Below are 9,573 nucleotides of genomic sequence, written 5' to 3' on the forward strand. Positions count from 1 at the left end.
CCCCATTATTTCTCCATATGGATTATCATAAGGGCTCAAGCCTCTGTGCTTCCATTTCATTGGGCTTCTTCTACGTAGGAGTGAACTCGGCCAACAAATCCCTCTTCGAGGAATTAATCTCCGTTTACTCTTCCATTCACCAGGTTCCGTGGTTCTGAAAATTGTCCCTTTCGTGTTGGGCTGAGCCCTCGGCCTAATTTTTTGTGCTCGACCGGGCTTCTACCAATAAGCTCGCTTACATCTTTATCCTCGCATCTTGACTTTGAACAACGTATATTACACTAGATATTCAGAATCTGAGGTCCAAAACCTGCAACTTCTCTTAAAATAATCAGGAGGACATGCCATTCGACTCCATCAAATGCCTAATTTTTATCGTCGCGTGGACAAGCTGCGTCTTTTGTTCTCTCCGGCTCATCTCCCGCCTTCCTGGCCGAGGGAAAAGGTTATGCATTTACATGCTGCAAGATTTGCTTCGTTTTTCTGATTGATGATATCTAGCTGCGAGAGAATAAAAATTTAGAGTCATCTTCTCTGGAAAACGGGATAAGTACACCATGAGTGCTATAACTTGTATACGGCGTTTACTTGAGTGCCATAACTTTCAAAACGTTCACTTAAATGTCATAACTTTAAAAAATCGTTCACGTGAGTGCCACGTCGAAGCAAAATCATTCACTTGAGTGCTATAGTAACTTTTTTGACGTGTCACGTCGGCTTTTCGGCGTGTTACGTCATCTTTCCGGCGAGTCACGTCGGCTTTTCCGGCGTCCACGTCAACATGACACTCAAGTGAACGATTTTTGAAAGTTATGGCACTCAAGTGAATACCGTACAAAAGTTATGACACTTCTAGTGTACTTTTCCCCTGGAAAACGCATTACCAGAGAAGAAGATGCCTTGTCCATTGACCATGTTCCTCCCTCATTGACAACTGGTTGGCATGACTGCTGGATCCTTCTGCTGAGGTGTAGTTCATATTTCCATGTGGGTCCTGCTCATATTTTTTCAGTGAGAGTTTGGGCTTGGGCATACATATATCGCTTGTAATTGAGTTAAGTAACGAGAAATGCGATGTGCTAATTATAGTGGAATCCTCTACTAGACGTAATCCTAGTTTAAGGGTGAACCAGGGTAAAAATCTGTGTCTCCAGTTTCTCTTTCTCGTTACGCTTTATTTCATTATGATTGTGTATCGAATCCTCACACCTCCAAGGACTCTTTTGTTTTGGCCTTGAGATTCGGGTCTCGGTGCAAAAGGTGAAGAGATACGGGGATCTCCTCGTGGTTATCCTGTTGGAAGAACAACACAACCAATCTAATATCAATTAGCGCAACGAATAAAGCAATTTCCTCTCTTGTGCAAACCTAATAAGAAACAATGTAATAGAGCAATATAAATATCAAGCACGCAAAAACACAAAGCAAAATTTTTTTTTTTATGTGGAAAACCTCCTCGGTGGGAGGAGATAAAAAATTACGGGACCGGAGTCCATCAAAAATATTTATTGTCAATAAAATTGGGTAAACAAAGTTATTCTCCATTTAATACTAGAGATGCATAGCAACAACAACATCAAACACCCCATTCTTGGCAACAGATGTGGACTTCGCAATAGATCAAGGAAAAATCTCACTAGTTCAATTCTACCATGAAAAAACCTAATGAAGGAAGATCCAGATAAAAATCAAATTATCATATTCAAGAACAGTGTGTTGCGAGCAATCGGATCACGGATTGACCTCTGATCCCCAGCTTCATGTAAACTGGACAATACCCTCTTTTCATATTTTTTTATCTGTCTTTTTCTCTTGCTACTTGTCTCAAGCCTTTGGGCTTGCATTTCATTGGGCTTCCTCCACATGAGAGTGAGTCCGGCCAACAAATCCCTCTTCGAGGAATTAATCTCCATTTTGTTCTCCCATTCACCAGGTTTCGTGGTTCCGAAAATTGTCCCTTTCGCGATGGGCTAAGCCCTCGGCCTATTTTTTTTGTGCTCCAACGGGGCTTTTTTTTTTTTTTCCAAAATAGGTCTAAAAAAATTACCAAATTAGGTTATTTTTTTTAATTTACTGATTTGGGTCTCGCGCGGCAGTCATACTGCTGCACGAGAACCGTGCGTTAGTGCAAATGCCGCACACTTCAATTCAATTTGTTTTCTTTTAACCGCTTTTTTATTATTCAATTTGTTATAACCAACCATTAACTTCAATAACATTCCCCCCTCGCGACTTCAATTCAGTGGAATTCACAACCTTCGTCTCCAGTCCCACAATGTCGAAGCCGCCGCCGTCTTCCTCGACGTGTAACAATAGAGCGCGAACGCGAACGCGAAAACCGTTGTCTTCCGCCGTCGACCGCTGCGATGCCCCCTTCCGTGAGACCCCGCTCCACCTCGCCGTCCGCCTCTCCGATGTCCTAATTCATCTCACAAGTTCCCGTCCCACCTCCAGCCGGCGTTTAACGCTGCCTTGTCGCTCCGCGGCCCCATTGCCTCACTCGTCCGCTCCCTTTCCTCGGAGTCGCGGCGCGTCATCGTGGTGCATGACTCGATGATGGCGTCCGTAGTCCAGGACACCACCTCAGTTCCCAACGCCGAGAACTACGTCTTTCATTCGATTTCCGCATTCGTGCTCTATTGTTACGTGTCGAGGAAGACGACGGCGGTTCCGACATTGCGAGACTGGAGACGAAGGTTGTGAATTCCACTGAATTGAAGTCGCGAGGGGGGAATGTTATTGAAGTTAATGGCTGGTTATAACAAATTGAATAATAAAAAATGGTTAAAAGAAAACAAAAAAGAATTTAAAAAAAAAGGCAACTGCCTTGTGCGACATCCCATTTGCCACGAGACCCGTGCGGCACCCAACTACCACGCGAGATCCAAATCAGTAAATAAAAAAATATTTAACCTAGTGTGGTAAAAAAATTTTTAGACCTATTTTGGAAAGAAAACCCTCCAACGGGCCTCTACCAATAAGCTCGCTCCCATCTTTATCCTCACATCGTGACTTTGAACAACGTATATGACACTAGATATGCAGAATCTGAGGTACAAAACCTGTTACTTCTCTTAAAATGATCAGGAGGACATGCCATTCGACTCCATCCAATGCCTAATTTATACCTATGAGACCTTTACCCATGTCCCGTTATCATCGCGTGAACAAGCTCTTTTGTCTTTTGGAGAGGGTTCTCTCCGGCTCATCTCCCGGTTTTTTATCCTGTTTGATAAGAGGATAGAAGTCTATGCAAGAATGGCTTTAAATCAGCCAGCGAGACGTTTGGAGATCGTATTTCATGATGTTTATAGATAAGGTGTCTAAGGAGTACTCTATCAAGTCCTGAAACTTTCAAGTTGTAGTCCTAAAACTTGTCCAATTCTGCAATAGAATAACTCCGTTAGTCCAATATAACAATCACTACTTTTTTTTCTTTTCTTCTCTAATCCTTTTTCTATTAGTATTTTTGTTTCTTTTCTTCTCTAATCCTTTTTCTGTTAGCATTTTCTCTTTCTTTACTTTCATCTTTTTCCTTTTAATTTTTCAAGCTTTTTGCTAACGTGCTGCCTAGGTGGTGCCAAATTGGCTTCACGTTTATCTTTTTTTTTTTTTTCAGTTTAAATTGTTATCACAATATTTTGTTAATAGAGAAAGTCGATTGCACCAAATAAGTTTTAAAATGGGACAATTGCCCAAAAAGTCCTAAACCTATTGCACTTATGTCAATTCAGCCCTAAATGTTTTCAATTCCGCCAATTTAGTTTTAAAATTTTTCGCATTTTACTAATTGAATTTATTTGGCCAATTTTGGTTGGAAATTGCTAAGCGGTCGCCGACCATCCTACATGGCACGACCAGCTACATGTGAACATTTTTAAATTATTTGTTAATAATCTTTGAATTTTTTACAATTTGTTTTTGGTTTTTTTAATCAATTTTTATTTATTTTTTTCGTTTTGTATCGAGAGTTGGCAAGGCCACAATGCTCTCGTTTAATGCCACAGCAAGGGCATTGAGGTCCTCACCCAGATTTGGCGGGGTTGGCCGGCGTCCCTTATTGGCCCTCGGTCCAAAAAAATTAAAGAAAAGAAAATATAAAAAATTCAAAATATATTCAAATATAATTAAGAATGTCCACGTCGGCGCCAACGGTGCTACATAGGACAACCGGTGTCTATGTCAGTAATTTCTACAAAAATTGGTCAAATAAACTCAATTGGCGAAACGCGAGACGGTTTGGAATGAAATTGGCATAATTGAAAGTTTTGAAATTGAATTAGCACAAGTGCAATATTTATGACATTTTTGTTAATTTTTTCATTTTAAAATTTGATTGTGGTTTTTGACAACTTTATGATAATTTAATTGCACTTTCGTAATAAAATTTACAACTTTCCATCCATCATAATTAATCCTAGGTCTCCTCACTCATAGGGTCATGGATATGGTATGGAGGGTGTTCAAGAGGGTTCTTTCAATTTATATTGGATTGGAGGAGCGTTTATGACTTGAAGATAAAGATGGATGGCTCGATCCAAAGCCACATGGCAAGTCATATGGAAATGGGCTTTTAAGAGCCTTGTTTACCGGCCACTACACTATGAAAAGCCCAAGCTTTTGAAACAAAAGGGAAGACTTCCTTCCTTTTTCCTTTTGATTTTTAAATTCTTTTTTTTTTTTTTTTTGCCTTATGTGAGGCCTAGTTGGCGCCCCGTGTATTAAAATAACAAAAAAAAGGTCACATTATCATTTTACATTTTAGAGAAATTAGATAGAGTTAATGGAGGGATTCAAATATACTAGACAAATTTTAGGACTTTATTACACTATTTTTTAAGTTTTAGAACTCAATTACATATTCAATTTATGGAATTCATTTGGATAGTTTTTATATTCAATCTCTGGATCGGTCCTAGGAAGGTGAGTGTGGATGCGATGGATCCAACCTCCCTGGAGTAGCGCATTGCATGGATGGAGCAAAGCACGAGGAGACAAGAGTGATGGCCCGGACTTCACATGGAATCTCTCGTCTTCTTATTCTAAAAGCGCTTCTCCAGGGAGGTTAAGCATATTACTTCGTTTTTTAAGGTTTTGTGGCTAGATCCATGTCTTGAGGATCCGGTTGGTTTCGTTGGACTATTGCGATGTTTCCCAGAAGTTTGCTCAATTTCTTCTTCTTCTTCTTCTTCTTTTTCCTTATATCAGTTAGCAAATTGCAACTTGTATGGCGCATCGTCGCCTATTGGTTATGTACCTTTAGCTACTTATTTTACAAGGCCAAAAGGGTGTCAAGCGTGGACAAATTACAGATCACTTATAATAGCAGTTTATGTGAAAAAAGTACGTAAAAAAAAATTCTTGGTGTGAAAATATGAGCTTGGACCTCTCTTGTAGCGCAAGCTGATTGCAAGATTCAGATTAGCAAAGGAAGAATCGGAAGATATCTTTTAATCGTGACCTTCTAATCTTGGGTAACTACATGAAAAGTATATAAAAAGTTCTAAATCTATTGCAATTGTGCTAATTCAGTTGTAAATATTCAGATTATGCTAATTTTGGCCTAAACAATTTTCACGTTTTGCCAATTGAGTTCACCCGGCAAATTTTGGCCGGAAATGCCATCCTAAATGAAAAGTGTAGGACTAAATTAGCCACTTAATTGACACACGCACAATAAGTTTAGAACTTTTTCGGTAATTTTTCCCAGTTCTAACGAGACCAAGTCTAAAACTTGTGCATGAGATTCTAAGTTGGAACGATGCTTATTGATTTTCGTGACAACACAAATTAATTGAGATCCAAAATATAAGTTAAACATCACATGTAAGATGAGATGGGGAGATACTCATAGGAAGAGGAAATGACACTGCAAAAATCATGCCTGGAATGTGAAAAATTCAGCAGTGTGCAAGCTAATGTTTAACTACTTCAGGAGACGCTGCGTGAATGCATTCTCGTCGTGCACATCAAGGAAACAGTCAAAAGTATACGCACATCAAGGAAACATTGCTGTGAATTTTTTGACAGTGACCCCCCTAAAAGGACTCCTAATATTGGTCCCGTCGCTGTTCCACCAAAGTCACCAAGCCCCCTGATCAGGAGACTTTCTCAGCTGTGTAATTCGTCTCCGATGAGCTCCGCGCTGCTCGTGTTGTTTCCATTCATGTGCTCCTCTAAGACAGTGGTTGCCACAGGCCTGGAAGAGTGTTATACCTTGCGAGTCGAGAGTGTGGGGCATTGCTAGTAGACCCTCCATTCCTGGGATAGAAGCGACGAACACAAATGGCAACATACAGTTCAGGTGTATATGGAGAGTCGGGAAGAGTCTCTTTGAGGTTCCTTTCCGATTAAGATCATAATCTTTAGGCCATAGCTCCTCCAAGAAGAGCACAACGGGCTCGTGTAACTTGTTGCCTTTTGGTTTCGCAAGCTTCTTCTATTTCTCGTCCCTCTCCGGCCCTCGGGGATTGGGATTGTGTTCTTTTTGGCCTATCCTGAGTTTCCCAGCTAGTGAGCTCAATGGGAGGACTGGTATTCTATTCTTCTTGACAGAGCTTTTCATCGATTAAAATGTGAAGTCCAGGCGATCGCTCTTTCACTCCACCGTGTGTTTGTTACTTCATCTATGCAACCGCTACTCAGGGAGGATATATCAATCACATGCCCTCCTTCTTGGGATAGATGCAGAGACTTGAGTATAAAAATACACTCGAATTAATTCCCCAGATCATGCCAAGTGTTCATGGTGCCCCACATTATTCCATTACTAACGTGTGGACTCTCGTCCTTCCCGGGTCCACGAGAAATGATTTATCGTTGGCTATTTAAGCCCCCGTACCCCGACTCCCATAATCGTCCACCACCTCTAAGCCATACACACTTGATCACCGCTATGTCTCTGTCGGATTCCCATACCCGGAACGGGAAAAAGAGCCCTGAGACCTCCGAGGTCCTTGATTCTGATACCATTGTTCCTCAGCCTGATCGCAGAGCCGCTGCCGTTGATGATGATATGGACAACAGAGTTCATGGTGACGAGGACGAAGCATTGGAGAACGGGGGTGGTGGTTATGCATGGGAAATGTCCGACAAATCGCCAGTCAGAGCCAAGGAGGAGCCGCCCAAGGACGGGGTGGGCAAGATCTTGGTGAACATGCTGATCATGCTCAAGGAAGCGTGTCTCCTGAGGTGTTTTGGGCTGTTCCCGAAGCTTCCCCGCGAGTCGGAGGGAGTGCTGAAGGACGCATCTTCCCAATCTCGAGAGGCTTCCGTGCCCTCGGCCTTCAACCGGTTTCCCACTGATGCCCTTGAACCGGTGGGATTCAAGGTGAAATATCCGAAGAATGTTGGCGGAGGAGCAAAAGAGAAGTTCAGCTTGGTCAACCCGCCTGCGATTGGTGGCGGAGGAAGAGGAGGAGGAGGAGGAGGGGGAGGGCGAGGGCGAGGAGGAGGAAGAGGGTAACGAGACTTGCATAGTGGGTCACTCATGTTGGACTGAATTTAGGCAAGATGTTCCCGGGTCATTGAGCACGAATGCGTGATTGCTCTCTGCTATTTCCTTTCTTCTCTCTCTTCCAAAATATGCAGAATAGATTCTTGTGTGTCTTAGTTGGCGACTACTTGGTGGCAGCACTCGACAACAATAAGAGAAAGGCTTCGTTTGGTCGGTTTGTTGTATTCGTGGTGGTCTGAGAAGTTTAATGATGAATAAAATTGATTTTGCATTCCATCACTAAGGCTTAAACTGAATATTTCATGGGGACAGGGGACCCTTGTGCTAACTCCCAGTGAAGATAAGTACATTGATCGCTCTTCCCCATCGTTTTGTTGATCTGAAAGAAGATATTACATTACATCATTTAACATATTAAAGCAATACAAGCCGAATGAAAGAAGTACATTTGTACGGAAGTTTAACGCCGATCTTGCTTTCGACACCTACATTTCTCTAAATCAAAACCTCAAGTAGGGGTGTCAGAATTGAACCAAACACCGAATCAAGAACAGAACTAAACTGAAATTTCGTACATTTTCTGTTCGGTTCGATTCTCGGTTCGGTTAGTAGAAATGATTGCAATTTTTTTATTGGTTCATTTTCTGAACTGAACCGAACCACGCTTGGGCGTGCGTTTCTCAAACTCAAAATACACAAAACCCTATAATAGCTCATTCCATTATCCGCGCACTTCGTCCCCTCCCTCCCGGTTCGGCTGTTCTTCCTCCTCGTTCCCTTCTTCATCTCCTTCTGCCAGCTCTGGTTCTTCGTCGCCGCCCTGCTCGACGATGTTGAGATCGAAATCCACGACCGGGCGCATTGCGCAATCCTCGAGCTCTTAGGGTTCCGGACGCGATGAGGGGAAAAACGGGAGACAGTTTTCTGGTTTTCTCTCTCGGATGGCGGACAGAAGCAATGTGAATGCCGCAAGTGAAGCGAAAGGGGTTGAGATAGTGTTGACGCCTAAATTTTGATTAATCTATTTTTTGCATAAAAATTATAAAAAATCATCTCACATATTTATTTTTAGCGTACATTGCATTGGCATATAATCGGGCAAGCAGAACACTTAATTTAGCATGCGTCTAGACTAGGCACGGGATGAAAAAATACACCGAGAAGATTTGAAACTTCAAGGACTGTATTGCAAATACTTAAAATTTCAGGGACCGTATTGCAAATACTTGGAACTTCGGGGACTGTATTGCAAATACCAAAAGAAGATGATGAAGGGAAGATGATGAAGGGAAGATAATGAAAAGAAGATGAAGAAGGGAAGATGATGAAGGGAAGATAATGAAGGGAAGATGAAAATGGAAGGTGAAGAAATGAAGATGAAGAAGGGAAGATGAAAATGGAAGGTGAAGAAATGAAGATGAAGAAGGGAAGATGAAAATGGAAGGTGAAGAAATGAAGATGAAGAAGAGAAGATGAAGATGGAAGGTGAAGAAATGAAGGTGAAGAATGAAGGATGAAGAACTTTGCCTATAAAAGAGAGAGCTCTTGAGAAGAGTTTTAGAAGGGGGAAGTGGAAGAGAATTGAGAGAGAGAGTAGAAGAGAATTGAGAGAGTTTTTTAGGAAGAGTGGAAGAGAATTGAGAGAGTTTTGAGAGAGTTTTTGAGAGGAATTTTTAGAGAGGAAAAAGAGAGTTCTTGAGAAAAATCGGAAGAGAAAATTCGAGAGTGAAGAAAAGTGTTTTAGTCGAGCATCATCTTCGACGAGTCCCGACACATATTTCGCCCCTCGCAACCCAACAACGCCATTGCTTGCCTTTTTTCGACGATAGCCACGTTCTTCCAACTCCGAGATCTTGAAGGGAACTATAATGTGTATGTGAGTAAGATTTTATGTAATAGAAGGTAATCCTTTCCATCTCGATCTACAAAAATGTAATCGTTTGGTTTGAACATTTGTTTGTTTATTTTAGACATGCCACGTGTTCCAAATTTTAGCATTATTACATGTTAATTTATTTTTATAAATACTCGTGATCGGCTGCGTTTTCTTTCTTTCCAAATCACCCATGGTGTATATCGTACAAAGTTCAATGTTTTACATCCCCATAAAAAATAAG

The sequence above is a fragment of the Rhodamnia argentea genome, chromosome 8 (assembly GCF_020921035.1).
Source record: "Rhodamnia argentea isolate NSW1041297 chromosome 8, ASM2092103v1, whole genome shotgun sequence".
NCBI classification, from domain to species: domain Eukaryota; kingdom Viridiplantae; phylum Streptophyta; class Magnoliopsida; order Myrtales; family Myrtaceae; genus Rhodamnia; species Rhodamnia argentea.